Source organism: Podarcis filfolensis, assembly GCF_964270895.1.
Source record: "Podarcis filfolensis genome assembly, chromosome: 14".
Lineage (NCBI taxonomy): Eukaryota > Metazoa > Chordata > Lepidosauria > Squamata > Lacertidae > Podarcis > Podarcis filfolensis.
In genome coordinates, this window is record NC_139616.1 from 21,577,560 (window position 1) to 21,597,837 (window position 20,278).

General features: G+C 43.9%; 2 long non-coding RNA genes across 2 annotated transcripts in view; one reads left to right on the top strand and one right to left on the bottom strand.

Moving 5' to 3' along the window:
* The window catches only part of LOC310749837, an 807,599-nt gene that overhangs the window by 397,261 nt on the left and 390,060 nt on the right, over positions 1-20,278 (bottom strand). The window lies entirely within an intron of this gene.
* Positions 18,207-20,278, top strand: part of LOC310749766 — a 39,960-nt gene continuing 37,888 nt past the window's right edge. Inside the window, exon 1 of the long non-coding RNA XR_014541758.1 lies at positions 18,207-18,286. This is a non-coding gene — a long non-coding RNA (uncharacterized lncRNA). The remainder of the gene's footprint in view (positions 18,287-20,278) is intronic.

The window sequence follows — 20,278 nt, forward strand, 5'->3', positions numbered from 1 at the left end:
CCGGGTCATGTGGCCAGCATGACTAAGGCGCTTCTGTTGAACCAGAGCAGCGCATGGAAACGCCGTTTACCTTCCCGCTGAAGTGGTACCTATTTATCTACTTGCACTTTGACGTGCTTTCAAACTGCTAGGTTGGCAGGAGCAGGGACCGAGCAATGGGAGCTCACCCCGTCACGGGGATTCGAACCACCAACCTTCTGATCAGCAAGCCCTAGGCTCTATGGTTTAACCCACAGTGCCACCCGTGTCCCTAAGATGCACTATACTACATTGTTTTTCCGGAAGTGGCTTTTAAGTCCGGAAGTGGCTTTTAAGTTAAGCTCAAACAGAATGCAGTAATTGATGGCTGGGGAAATGGTATCAACTGCCATGTGAACACAGCCTTACACTCAGCATTCCATAGCCACGGAGTATGCTCAATTCTCCCACCCCTTGCCCTCGTGGCAAAGATCTTTAGTACTTCTGGAAACCTCAGGATTCCCCTAAGCATGCTGATCCTTCCCTCCTGTTCCCCAGTAGCTCCACAGTGGCTCAATTTCTATTGGCACTCCTCACCTGAGTTCATTAATAGCGGGAGCTGCGTGCGTCCCAGCCTGCAATCAATGGGGGGAATTCACTTGAGTCAGATGATACAATTTTGCTTGCTGCAAACAAGAAGGCTAATAAGATTCACCATAATAACTGGCAAGTGGGAAATGTGCTGAACTGTCGGTAGGGGTGGGGGTGGGGGTGGAAGATGAAACCCTCGGAAATTTAACTTTTAGTGATATTGACTGCGCATACAGCCTGAAGCGGTCTCTCTCATCCACTTGACTTTGCACTGTGAACTACAGATGACCTCTCTTGAAAACAACACGGACCTTTTTCCTTTCTCCCTCTTTTGCTCTGGGCATCCTTTTGATTGCACGAGCACCTTCAGGTTACTGGAATTGCTCTTTTCCAGGGTGAGAGAGAGGGAATGAATGAGAAGGGTACGGAACGGAGAGAGAGAGAGAGAGACGAAGTAGAAACACTTAGCCTCCGGCCTGCTGTTCCTTATTTCCACCCATCACTCTATTAATAACGGACAACATTTTCATTAAATGATGCGCTTTCCCACTCTAGGAGAGACAGTCGTGTTTTCTGCGCTGATCGTTAGACGGGTCCCGAGGGGGGTTCCTCCAACCACGCTGTCTTTGCAAGGCAGACAGGAGCTATCTGTTCATACACACGCCATACGCTCCTACAGGTCCCAAGAGGGGAAGAGCCAGACCTAATAGCCCACAAGTGAAAGAGGTATGGAGCTTAGTTATCAAATCCACTCTTCCAGGATAAAAGCTTCCCTCCCCCCAGCCGGCCCCCGTTTCCCCATGCAAAGTTCTTGTTTTAAGGACTTGGCAGATAAAAGAGTTCTCTCCCCCCCCCCAGCTGTCTCCCCTGAACTGCAGGAAGTAATTTCTCTTGCATGACAATTAGCTCTGTGCACACACAAACACAGGCCCCAGGTTGGAAAGAACATGCTAATTGCCCTCAATCAAATTCAGAAGGGCTTGGGATAGGGGGAGAGAGAAGGGAGACGCTTGTTTTCAGGCACAGGTGGGCAACCTGTGACCCCTGATGCCATTATATGTGACTCTCAATGTCTCCCAATTCCTCCACACCACCAGAGTTCCATTTGTTTCCTCCTTCTAAACAATTGGAAGGGAAGGTGTTTCATATGATACAAAGTGTTCCCCAGAACTTTCGCAGGCTCCTCTTGCGTGATACAGTTAAGGCAGCATCTTGCCATTTTAAATCCTGGGAACTGTAGTTTGTTAAGGGTGCTAAAAGTTGTTAGGAGACCTCCGTTCCCTCCACAGAGCTGCAATTCCCACAATGGATTAACAACAGATCCTTATTTTCAAGGAACTCTGGGAACTGTAATTCTGTGAAGGGAAGAAGGGTGTCCTAATAATTCTCAGCACTGTTAGCAAACTACAGTTCCTGAGATTCTTTGTGGAAAGCCATGACTATTTAAAAATTGATATGTTATGGGCCCTGAAAATATATTGGCAGGCTTCTGTTACATATGTATGTGAAAATTGCACTAATGCCAGAGAAGAATTAGTTTCACTTGCTTTCCTGAACAATAGCTCTATTGGTCTGCAGGTTTCTTTATAGATAGTATGCATGTACACTCTGAGGGTTTCCCAGCTTCTGAGGCTTCAATTAATATCCAGGGAAAGATCTCATGAGATTAACTGCTCCTGCCCCAGAATTTTTCAGATCAGGAAGTGTGGGTGACTAGGGAGGCTGCAAAGTGCTAGAGAAATGTTGACTGGAAATAAAAACAACACACACACACACACACACACTGCCCTTGGCCACATTGCAAGAATAAGGCACGCTCAGAGCCTGCATCCCCTTAAGAAAAAATCTTTAAAAATCCTCAGAAACAGACAGAAAAGTGGAAGTTTCCTTCACAGAGGGGAAAAAAATCTTTAGCCAAACTGGAGAACAGGTTTTGGCCTAGCACTGAGCTGAATGGCGTTCAGTTTATGACAACCTCTGCTTTAACTCTTAGACACAGAAAACCAATTGAAGGCTAAGTTAGACTGTCAAGGGCTGCCTATCTCAGAATAACTGATCTTGTAGACAGGCCCAGTAGCTCTATGGATGCAAACACTTTCAACAACAGTATTTCCGGAAGTTGACTCTTAGACATCGCCTGGACTGTGAAGTCAGCAAAATAAACAAATTAAAGTTGTCTGCACAATTAATGGATTCTGATCCTCCCCCTTTTTTGGCTAAGCCTCACGGTTGCATCAAAAATTGCGGTGTGGAGTCATCACCTTTCCCGTTCAGAGTTGATGCCATTTTCTCAAGATGACCTCTTGGCAGGATAAAATCAATACTACTTCTGTCTCCAAAAAACATCCAGCTATATTCTTTATCCATTAAGCCCGGCAATCCCTTTTATGAAATTGTTCGGAGGGAGATGGAAACAATAATTTAGCATTACTGTATGAAAAATGAGGGTACTGCTGCCAGGAGACACCCTTTTGAAAGAAGAAAAGAAAAGAAAAGAAAAGAAAAGGAAAGAAAAGAAAAGAAAAGAAAAGAAAAGCTGATGGAACAAGAGGGCTGGCTAAAAGTGTGTGATTGGAAGTCCTAGGTTGAAATCTCACCTGAGTCACAAGAATGCTAAGTTCTGAATGAACACACCACTATCCTTTTTGTTGCTCACTATGACCAAGCTAAACTGCATTTTCCTTTATAAAACATTTTGCTTCCTGTGAGAAGAGATTTCCCATTTTGGTAGGGTTGCCATATTTCAAAAAGTAAAAACCAGGACACACCGAAAATTCTTGAGCTTTTTAAAGACAAACCCCAAAGTTGTTGAGCCAAAAAAACCCATGATTTTTTTGATTGCCTTGCCTAAGATCCAGAACAAAGTGCTGCCTTTAGGAAATCGCCCCCGGCATCAATTCTGCCTTTGAAATCCTGGTAATATCGGGGGAAATCCGGACGTATGGCAGCCCTACATTTGGGTGATATGTCATTAATTTTATGAATTCCAACAATTTTTATAGGCTGCTTAACAACAATAGTCTCTAAGTGGTTAAGAGTAACTCAATAGAAGTTAAAACTATAAAATCAGAAGTCATTTAAAATGTCTGCTGGAATGAAACAGTCTTCAGTAGATGCTAGGCATTCAACCGAGAGAACTTAACTGGAAGGGCATTCCATAATATTGGGACCACATGGCTCCTGGTGCATTCAAGCCATGAGGGACCACTAACAGTAAGATTTCAGTGACTGGGCAGTGATATAATGAATCTGGCAGCCCCTGTGGTATCCTGGATACTTGCTAATTAATACAGGCATCTTGAACCTGGCTCAGTAGTTGATGGACAACCAATGCAACCTATTAAGCTCCAGAATTATGTGCTGGCAATAGTCTGTCCCCATCAACAGCCCAGCTGCGGCATTCTGCACCAGCTGAAGCCTCTGGATCAGGTCCAAGGGTATCCCCACATGGGGGGCCAGTGCAGCAGGGTGATGAACTGGCAGCCACTTTATAGACAGAATCCACACTATGCAATTCCCATGAACTGTGCAGCAATTGAGTACAGCAATGTAGAGATGATAAAGAATGTCTACCTTGCAAGTTTGTTGTAAAGATTACTGAGCAAATGTTCCAGCTGTGGAGGCTTGAAACACTCTATAAATGCTAAGAGGCCGGTTTTGATTACCAGTTGAATGGATCCTGCTTTCTTGCTTTTTGGGGGGAGAGGACTGACAGGGATGGTGATAGTTCTCTAGTTACAGATTTGAATTGTATCCATACAAAACTGAACTTTTTTGATGTGGAATATGCACTGATTCTTGCATAAAGCTCTATGTTATCTTCAGCTCACCTAAAGGTTATTCAGGCTGTATACACACCATACTTTGAAAGTGCATACACCTGCCGAGGATCCTGAGGACTATAGTTTGTTAAGCTTTCTGGGGATTGTTGTTTTGTGGGGGTTGAACTACAGTTTGCAAGATTCTGGAACGATGTCCATTGTTCAGGACATGCGATACAAAGACTAATACTTTGCCTGGTGTCTGAGAACCAGTAAGAACCACCTGCTTCTGTCTGTGATCAAATTCTTTGTTTTTGTTTTGGTGGAGTTTAAGATACAAGTGGGCACATGCTCATCGCATCTTTATTTATTCTCCCTGAGGGAGAGTTCATCCTATCTCTGAACAACCAGTAACCATGCTCATGCAAAAGAGGACTGGTTTATGGAGTGAGAGGCTGCAAAACTGGAGCTCATTGACAGATTGGACACAATCTCTTTTGGCTTGAAGGAAGCCAGAGAGTGGCAGAGTCGCTGAACAAAGCAGTTATTGAAGATGAGGTGTCGTGCAAATTGCAGCAGCAGCAGACGTCCAAAGGCTGGGCATGCCCAAATCTATGAGCGTATTTCACTGACTTCCATTGACTGCTACAGTATGTGGTGTCTTGTCTATTGGAGGGTGCGTTTCCATATTTTCATTTTATTTCACAGGGCTGCCTCTTTCCCCACTGAAACTATGTATGTGTCTTTTCCAGTATCCCCTTCACCATAAAAAACAAGTGGATGCTACAATAATGTTTGGGTCACTGATGTGGTCCATGACTCTTCCTTGTTTCTGCAGATGAGACTGAGTTAGCTAGGTTAATCTCCCAGAAGTATTACCTTCAGCTCAAAAGCATTATTCTCATTTTCGTTCTTAGTCTTATTTTGCCACTTACTACTAAAATGGGACTTGCAAGGATAAAAGCATACATGACATGAAATTTAAAATACATCAGAAAGACAAAGGAACATTAATTGCCCAAAAGTGCTCATCCTGAAAAAGCAAAAGGAGGACAAATCCTACCCCAGCCTGCTAAAAGCTGAATGCCAATGTAGGCCTGGGTCTCTTCAAACCCTGTGACCCCTATTAAGAGCCAAATGCTTAGGTGAACAGGAAAGTCTTTGGCTGGTGCCTAAATGTTGATCATGCATCTTTCTAGGCACAGCATTCCACAACTGGGGAAGCCATCACTGAAAAGGCATGCAAGTGGCATGATCTGACAAGCATTGGGTCTGGGAAGGTTCCTGTCTAAAGAGGCAGTTCCTAAGGTATTGGGACCCTGAGGTACATAAGGCTTTATAGATCAGAACTGGCATTTTGAGTTAAGCTCAGAAACTAATTGACAAGCAGTGCAGTCTTCCAGCCAACAATCTGGCCACTGAATTCTGCAGCAGCTGCAGTTTCCAAACTTTCTTCAGAGGCAGTCCCAGGTAATGTGCATTGCAGTAATCTAATCTAGAGTGAAGACAACAGAAACTAGGCTATCCCAAGCATAAAGGTAAAGGTAAAGGAACCCCTGACTGTTAGGTCCAATCGCAGATGACTCTGGGGTTGTGGTGCTTATCTCACTTTACTGGCCAAGGGAGCCAGCGTACAGCTTCCAGGCATGACTAAGCCACTTCTGGCGAACCAGAGCAGTGCATGGAAATGCTGTTTACCTTTCCATCGGAGCGGTACCTATTTATCTATTGCACTTTGATGTGCTTTCGAACTGCTAGGTTGGCAGGAGCAGGGACCGGGCAACGGGAGCTCACCCCGTTGCTGAGATTCAAACCACCGACCTTCTGATTGGGAAGCCCTAGGCTATCCCAAGCATAAGAACTGGTTAATCTGATGCAATCCCATGTACATTCTTTTATTTAATTATAAACAAAATTTATGTACTGCTTAATTATAAATTGCTTACTTGATAGTAAATTTCATTGAACTAAGCCCCTTGCCCAATGGGAATTTAGACATTTAAAACCGTAGCATACCACATTAGTCATGGCTTTTCCCAATGAATCTTGGGAACTGTAGTTTGTTAGGAGAGCTGAGAGTTGTTAGCTGACCCTTATTCCCCTCACAATCTATGTCTCTTCCTAGGGAAATCTGGGAATTGTAGCTGTTAGGGGAACCCATAATAAACTACAGCTCCCAGAATCCTTTGGGAGGGGGAGTCATGCCTGTTAAAGCTGGTATAATACTGCTTTAAATGTATAGTGCCAATGTGGCCTTGGTGAAACCTGCTCCAGATTAGGCTGATCACCTTAACCTTTCCACTGCTGTTTATCCTCTTCCTGATTTCTGGGTCTGAAGATTCATTTGAATGGCAAAGGAGCAGTTCAGTCAAATAAGAGTAAGCATTTCCGTTTTCTTGCAAAAACTTTCCAGAAACAAAAAGGAGGGAAAGGGGGGGGGGGAAGAGTCCGTCTGCAGAAAAGATATATTTTGACTTTTAAATGTCGGCGGAGCTTGGAAATCCATGACATAAACTTTTGCCTCAAAAATCAATCCTGAGTTACGATTTGATTAGCAGACAATTGAGATCCCATTTGTTTCTACATTTGTCTGCTACATGTCCTTTTCATTCATAGGCTGGCCGATGTAAAGCTTTCGGTAAAAACTCCCCAAGAAAGTCAGTGACATTAAAATGTCCTTTGATGCTCTTTCACTAAGCAGTGAATATTAACAGTTATGGTGACCTTGCTCCCTAATGTGTTTCCCTTGGATCAATAGCAGTTAAGTGGCACTGTTTTACAATTAAAAAGGGGATCGTTTCAAATTTAAAAGCTCATAGCTAATTTTCTTCTTGGCACTTAATGGCATAATTCATTTTTTGAAAAACCACATTGGGAGAGCTTATACTTTATTCTTTGCTGGCAGCCTTTAGAGAGGGTAGCTTTTGTATGTATTAGAGAACCCAGTCGGAAAGAGTCAGGGCCTTGTTTCAAGATTTGAAGCCTTGCCCGGTTTCAGATTAAGTGATTGCACCAAAATCCAGCCCTCAATTTTTGGGGTGGACTGAAATTTTCACACAGGTTAAGACTGCTGCACCCTCTTCTTGCAACTGTCATTCGGCTTTAACTACTTTTAATGCTGAATTTTAGATTATTATTTATTACTGAATTTATATCTTGATGTCCCTCTCCAAGGAACCCAGAGCAGCAAACAGATACACAATTTAAAAACAGATTAAAACATTCTAAAAGCAATTACAATTTTAAAACATTCTTCCAGCCACTGACCTCGAGGTTGACAGGAACAACATTTTTCAGCCACTGAATGCCTGGGCATGTTTTCAAATTCCTCCTGAAAGCATATGACCCCTGGAAGGCTGTCTAAAAGAGAATGTGACTCTTGGCTCAGAAAGGTTGCCCACCTCTGACTTAACAAATTGCCAAAGCCTCAGAATGAGATAAGGGGGCTGGTTCTCATAGGTGCAGACAAATCCTCAGAAGGAGAGTCATCCAATGACATTCTGAGATGGAGTCACTTCCTGGTCCAACACATTTGGCCCCTGGGAGCTGAAGCCTGTATCTCAACCCCAAATCAAGAGGAAGCACCTCATCCACTAGAATTCAACTATCACTCCATAGACCCCTTGGAAGAGCAGGAGAACCTTGTGATGATATCCCAACAATTTGTTAACTCCAGGTTCTAGAATAAGTGAACAACTGCATAACTGCACAGGAAGGTGTCCAGATGCAGCATTCAAGGTATGGAGCCTCTAATTAAAGAATGTCATGTCCAGGCTAGAAATATCTTCTAGTTGCTCCAAGACAACATTCTGCCTCAGCTGTAGCATCTTGGAAGCCACACCTTGGTATCTCTCCAAGGTGCTGATCTTGCTTTGCCTCATCATCCTGGCTGCATGGAACCCTGAGACTACTGGCTTTCCTCTTGCTTCAGCCACCACCTCTCCAGGTGATGGGGATCCCCATGGATGGGGATACTGGCTATTGCCAGCACTCATCTCCAGTGTTTCATCTAGCTTTGAGAGAAGCTCTGGAGATCATCCCACTTTGACATCTCCCTCCATTCACTCAATCATCGCATTCTATACCAATTTTCATGTTCTGCCTCACCATGCTACTTGCGAGTAGGCCATGGCTCCTGAGCAGGCTATAATTATTGCTGCTGACTCTTTCAGGCCAGAGAGCCAGTAGCTTTCTGCTCCCTGCTTAGCTGGCTGCCAAGACATGGGATTGTATCTAGGGGCAGTGAAGGATTCAGTTCAATTCATTTAACTAATTCACACTTCCTGAAACAAATTTCCTTAAAAATTACCCACTTCTCTGAATGTTGCAAAACAGTTCAAGGAAAAAAAATGTATACAAACATGTGTGCATATAGCATTAAAATGCTGCATTTTGGGGAAATTTGCTTAGGAGAGATGTACGCTGAAAATGCCAGTGAATTTTTGTGAGATAATAAATAAATAAATAAATGTCAAACTGCTGCAGAAATGTAGCAAACTGAAGAAAGGGAAAATGAGAAACTGAACCGTATAGATGCATCCACCCCTCATTGTATCTAACGCTTGTGCTAGTGGGAGCGATTCGGTTTGTGCAGGGCAGGGCGTCCAGTTTTTGTAGCACCTATGCTCCCAATAGCTTATCCTGAGGACTGTACGATCCCATGGAATAGTATGGGATTTGGCACAGGTGGATGTAATTAGTAGAGGGGATTAGTGAAAATGGGTTACTTTATTTTGCGTTGGCATAAGGGCTTTTGCTGGTGCAGAAGAACCACCATCAGATACAACCCGTGCCTGCCCACAGGGCTGTGGTTTCATTTGCCTTTCACTCTTCAGCTGCATATCTCCTTCACTTTCTTTATCTAGCATGAACTCTGCTCTTGGAACCTATTGCTTCTGTCCAGTGGGGGCAACCCTGCCTGCTTTTGTGTGTGAAAGAAATGTCCTCATTGTGGGCTTCCCTTACGGGTATCTGGTTGGCCTTTGTGAGAACAGAATCATAGACTAGACGGGCCTTTGGCCTGATCCAACAGGTTCATTCCATGTCCTAATGACAGATCGTTACAGAACACTAGCATTAACAAGCCAACCCCCATGCAAGAATCACGTTAAACTGAAAAGACACTGGCACTGTGTGGAACTGGCCCCCTGGACAGCACTACTCCCTCAAAGGCAGCTTCTGTAACCCTAGTCACTGGTGAAGAAAGGAGGTTGCAAGAGGCAGCAGCCTTGGCTTTTAATGGTGCAACATGGGCTTAGCATGCTGCCATACAACACAATTAACAGCTTGCGCCAGGTGCTCGCTTCTTTCAGCCACATCCCACCTCTCACATTTCTTGTAATGCTGTTTGTAAAATGTGCACAGTTTGCAGTGACAATGGAGACAGATGCAATGTTTTGAGAGCAGCTGTAATGCTTTTAGAGTTTGGCTTTGGGGGAGGGGGCAATTCAGCTCCCTGGAAAACACATTTTCAAGCCCAAAATGTTCAGCTCTGCACATTCAGGGCAGCCTTAATCTTCACCTTGAATTAGTTCAACACTTCCTCAGTTTCACGGATGGGGAGAACCTGTGGCCCTCCATATTTGCTGGACTCCAACTCAGGGCCGGATTTAGGTTTGATGAGGCCCTAAGCTACTGAAGGTAATGGGGCCCTTTATATGTCCAGCTGTCCTTTGTCAACAACAAATTGTCGCTTTTTTGTGTTGAATATAGGCTATATGGTAATTTATGGACCTAATAGGTATCTAAAGCCATTTTCATATAACAAAATATGTAGGTTTTATTTCATTTGTTTTTTATCTTACATTTTGGAAATGTACATCCAGTTTTCCCCCTTTAATTTTTTTGGGGGCCCCCAAGAGAATGGGACCCTAAGCTATAGCTTTGAAGTCAATTGAAGTTGCACTTTGATGTGCTTTCAAGCTGCTAGGTTAGCAGGAGCAGGGACCGAGCAACGGGAGCTCACCCCATCGCGGGGATTCGAACCACCGACCTTCTGATCGGCAAATCCTAGGCTCTGTGGTTTAACCCACAGTGCCACCCACATCCCTACATCACTTCATACGCTCCAACATTTCTCCAATGAAAATAGGGACATCCTAAGTAAAAGAGGGACATTCTGAGATCAAATCAGAAACTGGGACGGCTTCTGTAAATCTGGGACTGTCCCTGGAAAATAGGGACACTTGGAAGGTCTGCTCTTTTTGTTAACCACTTTGAGGTTTGTTTGTTTCTCTTTTACAGTCAAGTGGTATATAAATTTTGTGAAACAAAAAATAAAAATAGTTTCACTGTAATGCAGGTTAAATATATGTTTGCTTAAGTTCATATTTTCATCTGAAGATGTAAGTGTTGAGGGTAACTTTGCCCATCCAACCCCCTTTTTGGGGAGCGCTCTTTGATGCTGGATTTGAAGGGTGCAGTTCCTTAAATATGGATCTTTGCTATGGTAACTGCTGCACCACATAAAATGACATAAAACGTTGAAAAGGACTCGCTGTCTTTAAGCGGCTTAATGGGTATGGTATTTATTTCCTTTCTGAAGATTTCGCTCGCCTGACACATTAATACAAACATAAATGGAGCAAATGTTTGCGGGCTTCCTGGGAATAACAAAGGGCCGCTTAATCTGATACATGGGGAAAATATATTTTTGAACCTCATTAATACATGAGTAGAAGTCAATGGAGGAAAATGGATCTTGTTAACTTGCTTCTTAGATACCAATAAGCATCTCATTTGCCTTAAACATATCAACCTAACAACACTATTTATTCAATATAACATAATCAGGGACATTAGACAGGCCCGGTGTCGCACGCAGCAGAATGATTAATCTGTTATTCATTCCACAGCTGAAGATGTCCTGCTAGGATGGCAGACTGATCAGAAAAGGATATGGTGCTCCTTAAGACCTCTAAGAGGAAAGAGGTTACTTCCTGGAAGACACAACCCAGAAGCCAAATTTTCTATCTAAATCAGTAGTTCTCAAACTTTATTCCCCATTATTGCTAAGGGCCTTGGCGGACCTTTGAATGATTTCTCTCCCTGCTGTGCTAGATGCTGTACAATTCTAATGTGCATTTTTCATTTCATTTCATTTCACTTTTAACCTGTATACTGCCTTTCTATAATACTATACACAAGGTGTTTTGCAAGACGAAAAAACAACAAAGATCACAGCCCTTATAATAATCAGATCCAAGAGCATTCTATTTACTGTATTACAATCTGAATTCCATAGAAAATCCCAGTAAATTTGTTCAGAAGCAAGTTTAAACTTCTTTCTTCACAGCCTCCCATTTTGCTTTGCTGCTCATCCTATCCACTTTTTCCAAGGGCTTCCAAGGGCATCACTCACCCTGTTACTCCCCATCCATGCTACTCAAATTCCAGGCAGAATGCTGGGCTCTAAGAATGACAGAACAGCCACTGTACCCACCATTCTTCACAGATATGCCATGAAGCATCTGAATGAAGCTCAGGGACCACTGGTGGTTTGCAGGCCACAGGTCTTTGGCAGGCACTGAAATGACACCCAAACAGTCTTTGGCTGAGCATCTCTTGGGAAAGTGTTCCAGAGTCAATGCACCATTTCTGAAAAGACCCTTTCCCTGGTAACCGCCCACTGTCCTTGTGACTACCAATGGGCGGATCTGCCAATTATGATTTCTCTCAACTTTCTCATTTCCCCTGGTTCTACATTTAGATCTCCACATTTCTGCACTGTTTTGTGAATTCTCTTAAAACAACAACAACAACAAAAGTCCTCACAGAAACATGTTATTAGCAGATATTTCTCCTAATATAAACATTTTCTCACATTTAATTTCACCTAACGTGCACATTTTTTCAAAACAATTTCCCCAATATAACGCATGTTTGTAGGTTATTTATTTCAGAAAATTCATACGCCACTTAATTTCCCCCCCCCCAATACAAACTCATTACTTGGTTGGAGAACCGCATTGCAAAATTTGGAGAAGTACAAATTTCAAAGGACAGCTGCCTTTCTGTTCAGGAAGGGCAGATTTGCAATAAAATGCTAACTAGATTTCTCCCCAATCCATACCTCTGATATAGAGAAGGGCCTTTCATGAAGATATTTTGGCTTTCTGAAGCCAAAAGGGAGGTGAGATGAGGAGTAAAATTAGGATTGGGGTATCCACTTTAGTACTATCCAAGTTTTGGGTGTGCCACTGTGATCATGATGGCCTGAAATAAAACCCCAGTGCTATATGGCTGTGGCTCAGTGGTAGAACATCTGCTTTGGAGAGCTGCTGCCTGACACTGCTGAGCTAGACGGACCAATGTTCTGACTCAGTATAAGGTAGCCACCTTACGAATACTGTTTCTTCATCACTTTCAAATGGATTTAGAAATTTTGTGGAAAAGAAAATGTGTGAAAGGGACCAATTATGGGAAGCCAACTCGTAGGGCAATTCGCTTAAGATTCACCAGCAAGATTCACTAGCACCCAGCCATTGGAACTCCCTGCCTATTGAAATCTGGCAGGCGCCTTCAACTGTACTATTTCAGCACCTGCTAAGTTATGTAGTAGGTTGACATGCCTTTTAATCTATTTTTAGTTCATCTTTGAATTTTATTTTTATTTGAAGATTTCAAATAGCCCTTTGTATTTTTTTTTATTGCCAGTTTTATTGTTTTAGTCTTTCTGTAAACTGTAAACTTTGAGGTTTTTCCTTACAAACAAGTGGTCTATAAAACATATGAAATAAAATAAGATTCAGGCAAAATGTGAAAAATTCAGTGTCAAATTCTGAATTCCGAAATCCTCTACTATGGATATCAGCTGCTCAATTTACCCATCTCTGTTTTGAATGGTCTGTGAGATGGCCCACTCTCGCCCAACCTTTTAGCAGGAAAAAGTAAGGCTTCCCCTCTGACAGCCTGGCTGGGTGACGTTGCTTGCTTAGATTATGTAGGGCTCTAAGATATTCAGGCACAAAGAGGAGATGAACAAGGCCTCTAATTGAATTCATCACCCATTTCAATAGAATGGCTGAAAACCTACAACAGAGGATCAGCTTTGTATTCCGCTAACATAATCCAACTCCATTTGCATTATAGATATCCGCCAGCCCCATGTGCAATGCGCCAGTGCGCATGCACATCTACAGGGTAGTAGGCACTGGCAAGAACAATGTTCTGTCACAGCAGCTAATTAAATCACAGTCTCCCTCAGCAGTTTGCAGGCACCCTTACAAAGGGAGAGAGAATAACAAGTGCAGTCATGTTTTGGACGGTTCCATTTGCAGTGCCAGGGAATTGCATTTGCTGTCTGCTCCTGCCGTCAGCTTCCCTTCGTTTATCAAGCTGTCTGCATCCATAAGGACTAGAAACTTTAAAAAGTTATTTTGTCTCTAATTCTTACTCTGTGGGTGTGTGCGTATGAAAAAATACCACTTCTCAATTGCCAGAATTTGGATGAGTTATTCATCCATCATTCTGACATATATGCCCGCCATTTTTTGGCAGAGGACTCTTCATACCAATCCAGTCCATAGATTTAAGAAGTTGGGCTGTGGATTTGTTGTTGTTGTTTAGTTTTTTAGTTGTGTCCGACTCTTCGTGACCCCATGGACCAGAGCACGCCAGGCACTCCTGTCTTCCACTGCCTCCCGCAGTTTGGTCAGACTCATGTTTGTGGCTTTGAGAACACTGTCCAACCATCTCCTTGTGCCCTCCATCTTTCCCAACATCAGGGTCTTTTCCAGGGAGTCTTCTCTTCTCATGAGGTGGCCAAAGTATTGGAGCCTCAGCTTCAGGATCTGTCCTTCCAGTGAGCACTCAGGGCTGATTTCCTTAAGAATGGAGAGGTTTGATCTTCTTGCAGTCCATGGGACTCTCAAGAGTCTCCTCCAGCACCATAATGGGCTGTGGATTAGTACTATACCAAACATTTCCCCCACTTTTAAAAAAAAAACATTCTCCATCAATTAATGAGCCAAGATTTATTTTTATTTTATTACTTATTTAGTGCATTTATATTCCACCTTTTCCTCCAAGGAACTCAATGGGTCATGCATGGTTCTCCCCTTCTTCATTTAATCCGCACAACAACCCTGTGAGGTAGGTCAGGCTGAGAAGCAGTGACTGAGTCAAGGCCACCCAGTGAGCTTTGTGGTTGAGTGGGGGTTTGAACCCTGGACCCCGAGGTCCTAGTCCAACACTCGAACCACTACACCACACTGACTCCTATGCTTACTTTAGTTTTGAGGTGGCTGAGGGGGTACTTGTGTCTCTTCTTTCAGTCTACAAAGCATCTCACCAGTGGCCTGTACTCTGGAACCTCCCTAGATACGCGCATTTTAATTAAAATCCAGGGGAAGTCATCATAAAGCAGCACACACACATGACTTTTCCAGATCAGGAAATATGGACAGCCAAAAAGGCTGCAAAGCATTGGACAAACATCTGCTGGAAAGACCAAAACACCCGCTGCCCTTGCCGACCTTGCTAAAACCCCTCACCCAACAAAAGTCTAAAGAAATTCCCAAGTTCCCTGAAAATGGGGCTGAAAAAACCGTACACCTCTTTTGCAGCAAAAGAAAACCTACAAATAAAGGAAAGTAAGAGGTGACATAACGTAAGTTTATGAAATTAAATGTGGCTTGGGGGAAAGGCCTCCTGCCTCTCCCATATCATAAAAAACTTGTGGATATTCAATTAAGCGGAATTTTGGAAGATTTTGATTTTGTATTTTGTGTTTTTATATTGTGATTTTCTCCTGTGATCTGCCCTGTAATCTGTGGGTATAGGGCGGTATATAAATTTAATAAATATAATAATAATAAAAGAAATTCTTTATTTACACAACACATAGTTAAGCTATGGAAATCTCTCTGCCACAGGATGCAGTAATGGCCACCAACCTGGCTTTAAGAGGAAATTGGACAAATTCATGGAGGAGAAAGGTTGTCTATGGCTAGTAGTAGGTTTGCCATATTCCAAAGACCAAAAACCTGGACTCCCCTCCCCCACACATTTGGGGCACCCCACCACCACCCAGCATCTCCATCGCTCACCCTTTCCCTCCCGCCGACCCCTTCCTAGCCCCCCTGCTCGCCCCCTCCTCCCATCCCTTCTCTTACCTTTGCTGTCTTCAGCCTCCTGAATCATTTTCATGGTGCAGGCCAGGTGCGCCTCCTGGAAGGCTGGGTCTCTGCTGCCTCCAGAGAAGCAGCGCAGGTCAGGCGCTTTGGTGGCTCTGTGGTGGCCGCAGAGGGCAGGCGAGTGGCTCTTTGGCCACAAGGTCTGCAGCGGCTTCGGCCTGGAGGCCACTGAGGGAAGGAGGACAGACGTACACACGGCCACCAGAAGTGACGTACACACGGCCACCAGAAGGCCCCTTCCTTTTGTGACAGCAGCACTGCTCGGTCAGTGACCTCAGCGCACCAAAAACAAAACTCCTGACATTTTAATTTTTTTTTTTTAAATCCGCCTGGACACTGATCTCATCCTTGAAATTTCGGGCGTGTCCAGCAAATTCAGGACGTGTGGCAACGCTAGCTAGTACCCAGGATGGCAGTGCTCTGCTGTCACAGTTTGGAGGCAGCAATGCTTCTGCATATCAGATGCTGGAAGCCACAGGCAGGAAGAGGGCTCCTGTACAGTCCTACCTCTTGTTACGTTCAGTTCAGGTTACGTCTTTTCAGGTTGCATCCTGTGGTGACCGGGAAGTACGGGAAAGGGTTACTTCCAGGTTACGCTGCTCGTGCATGCGCAGATGCTCAAAATGACGTCATGCGCATGTGCAGAAGCGGCGAATCGTGATCTGCACACACACAGACGTGGGTTGCATTCTGTTCATGTTGTGAACGGGGCTCCAGAAAGGATCCTGTTCGCAACCAGAGGTACCACTGTACTTGGCACAGACATTAGGCTGGCCACTGTGAGAAGAGGATACTGGACTAGATGGGCCAGGGGCATGATCCAACGGGCTCTTCTTATGTCCTTAAGAAGTTAGGGTGGGGATCAGGAGAGATTTCAGCACAGTGCTAATCTGCATGATGGAAGGTGGCTCTCCTATAAATCACTTTCTCCATAGAGTCAGTTTTTAAGCACCTCTAAGTCAAAGGGAGGGCAGTGGTTGAGGTGGGGAGAGAGAGAGGATGTGCAGCTCATTGCAGGAATGAAATAAAGAAAGCCTAATCACCTTGTTCCCGCACAATAACGATCAATATGAATGTAATTACCACGGCTCCTATTTGGCATAGCTAAAAAGGGTAGCATGGCACCCGGGCCGCTGTCTCTGGCTGTTTTGCCGAAGAGTCCCCATCCCTCTCTTTTACATATTTATTACAACTCTTTAGACTGATCCATGCAAACAGCAAGCCAAGGGCCAATGGGAAGGAGGCGAGCTCGTGCCAGCAATCCCAGGACTGTCAAGCGATCGGCAGAGATTGGACAGTTCCTGATGAAATAAACGCTGGCTGCTGACTCTTCCAATTTTGCAGCACTCCTCTGTGACACTGGAGCAGCCCTGTCCAAGATTGAGATATTTGAAAACTGTCATCTTTCATAAATATCCACTTTGAGTGACAGGCTGCTCCCCCCACCCTCTCCCTTCTCCCCCTCTGAGAGGTACCTAGCTGGCACCGGCCTGCGGGATTTCATTGCTTGTGATAGGTGATTAGCAAAAGAGATGATTTCCTCCTGCCTTCCCCTGCCGAGCCGGCAAAGGGGCCTGAGTGACAGCCCCAAAAGGCATCCTAGGGAAGGAAACAAGCTGGTGGTACAATCATAGAATCGTAGAATGGTAGAGTGGGAAGGGATCCCGAGGGTCATCTAGTCCAACCCTCTGCAATGCAGGAATCTCAACACGTGGTCCCCCATCCAGTATGAAACCATGCCTGACCTTGTCCGCTTTGCAATGCACTAGCAGTTTTATTGCTGCACCACCAGGAAGTGACTAGAAGTGATGATGCTCTCCCTCTCCAAACTAACAGCTCCTTGTTGGCCTTGCCAAAATGCAGAGTGGGTTGGGCTGGGTTGGAGACTGGCAGGGCTAGTTTGTAGCTCAGTAATAGGACATCTGCTTTGTATGCAGAATGACCCAGGTTCAATCCCCAGCATCTCCAGGTAGGGCTGGGAATGTTCTGAAATCCTGGAGAGTCACTGCCAGTTAGTGTCGACTATACTGAGCTAGATGGCCCAATGGTTTGACTTAGTATAAAGCACTTTCCTATATTCTCGTGCCAGCAGAGGTAATTCAAGACATTCTGCTGTCTAGGATGGGTGACAAGGTGGCAGAAAGGTGGCGCTTCAACTGTCCCTGTAGAGCATCTGACAGGGCTCATGGCTGAATTGTAGCTCAGTATTTTCAGTTGTATGGACCAATGTGCAGCTCTGCTTGGACTGCATCCTGTGTAATGGAGGAAGTATCAGCCAACTGTGTTAACACAGGGACATTGTATAGAGCAGCCCTAGGAAGCTGCTCTATACAATGCAGATCATTGTGCCATGCAGCCCACATTGCAGGGGGTTGCACTAGACAATCCTTTTGGTCCCTTCCAACTCTACAATCCTATGATTCTGTCTCAGTATTACCAACACTGACCGGCAGCAGCTCTCCAGGGTTTCAAGCTGGAGATGTTTCCCAGCCTTGGCTGGAAATGTTGGGGATCAAACACAGGGCCGTCTGCATGCCAAGCAGCTGGTCTACCACTGACCTACAGCTTAGGTTTTCCAAGCCAAAATGAAGATCAAATGTAGTTTTCCATGCACGTAGCTAGTGCCCGCCAGCTTCACCTGCTGATCCAAATCTTTCAGCCAATGCTGAAAATAGACCATGAGGCATTACGCAATGAATTTCTTTTGAAGAAAATAAAACCCCCACCCTCTGCCCTAGACGCACACATGGGAAATGACTAAGCTGTTTGCCTAGGAATGGAAGAAGCACCTTCTGAACTCAGCCTCTGGGTTGCCAGCCTGATATCAGAGAACTTGATGAGGCAAGCCATTTCCCTATTATGATGCATATTATCACTATTATTATGAGTTGGGATTCAAGGCGGCTTACAACATTTAAAAATAATAATTATAAAATATAATTTTAAATTTTAGAGCTTAAGAATTGCCTAAATCAGAGCATATGCACTTTTCGGTCAGTATATTATATATATTTATATTATTTGGGAGGAAACGTATAGACCTCTTAATCAGTGTACATATTAAAATGATTATCAACAAAGCACAGATTAAAAACAGCAATATCTTTTTCGTTTTTTAGGGCCTTAAAGTTATTGGCTTGGGAAGTACTAACCTGGCAGATTGGCATGACAATAAATGCCTCTCTCTGTTCCTAGTAGCTGGTAGGATGAATTTGTTTGTTTGTTTGCTTGTTTGTTTGTTGCATTGCTGACCCACCATTTTCTCCAATGAACTCAAGGTGATTCACGTGGTTCTCCCCCCCGTCATTTCATCTTCCCAACACCCCTGCAAGGTAGGCTAAGATGAGAGGCAGTGGTTGGTCCAATGTCCCCCCATTGAGCTTCATGGCTGAATGGGCATTTGAACCCAGGTCTCCCAAGGTTTTAGCCCAGCAGTCTAGCCACTATATCACATTGCACACAAGTCGGAGAAAGGCAGCGAAATGATACAAGCAAACCTGCCTAAATGTTATGAGAAGGGGCTACCATGCCGTCCCCCCATTGCTGCTAGAAGAAAATGAAATCTCCTTTTTAGATGAGGAGAAAGAGCCTGAGTGATGAATGGGTGGCAATGCATGTGTGCAGTGAAATTTAACCCATCTGTCCATCGACAAACACATGTATAGTATTAGGTGACACATTAATTGTACATTAATCAGGATAAAATGTCAAGGAGCTAATGCAAGTTACCATGTAATTTAGCTTTATTGGTTATACAGTGATGGCCATTACTGCATTACTATCATTTAATAAAGTGGATTATTTCAGATTAACTAATGTCACTGCAGAATCTATTTCTATCCAGCCTCACTTGCTATATTTCTCATGGGCAAGTGAACAGTAATTTATGTAAACCTGAGGAAGCTGCCATGGATGTGCCACCCTTTCCCCCTTTTGCTAAGCAGCCACACTTAGCACTTCTTTAATTTCTTTTCCAAGGGAAAGGCACAAGGGAAGGGATCAGAGGGTGCCATTTTGGCCTGGCGAAAACAGAGGACAAATGAGAATGTATATGCGATGCTAATTTATATGTATAGATGCACATTTAGAAATAATTGTGTTCGTCAGGATAGAAATGCAAGACTCCTCGCCATACTAAGGAAGGCTGTGACCAACTCACCTGTGGGCCTTTCAGTCTGCTCTCCAAGTGTTGTTGATGGACAGTTCCAAGTCCGGATGAAGGAGAAATTGGATTTTAAGCACCAAATGTGAGCAATGTCAAACTTTCCGGGGAACCAAAGCACAGCTGTCCTTCCAGATCCACTCTTACTGAAATTTTGTGCTGTGCTTCTCCAATCAACCTTTAGGAGAAAAAAAATGCATGTATTAGGGAACAGTGTGCATAAAAATGAATAGATTAGTGAAAATGACATAGACTAGTATTGGGGGAGGGGCTGGAGATATTAGGCAAAATTGCATATGGAAATGTGTATATGTGGAGAAATTTGCACTGAAATGCTAATAAATTTTCATGAGGACATTTTTTTAAAAAAAGCAAACTGACAATTTGGAGAATTGAACTTAAGGGTGGGAAATGAAGAGGAACCGAAAGTGATAAATGCACACGACGTCATGCATCATGGTGGAAGTTTGGGGAAAGTGTGTGTAAAATTGAACATATTCCTGAAAACAGCAGACACAAAAGCATTATATTAGAGACGATTCCTTATGCTTGCACTTTAGTCAAAACTAAATTTTGTAAAGCAAAGTGGGCTAAAGTCGCTCCTGGGGCACCTCTGAGATTAGGGGTCCTGACACTTAAGCTTCATTAGTTTCATAGTACAGTGGTACCTC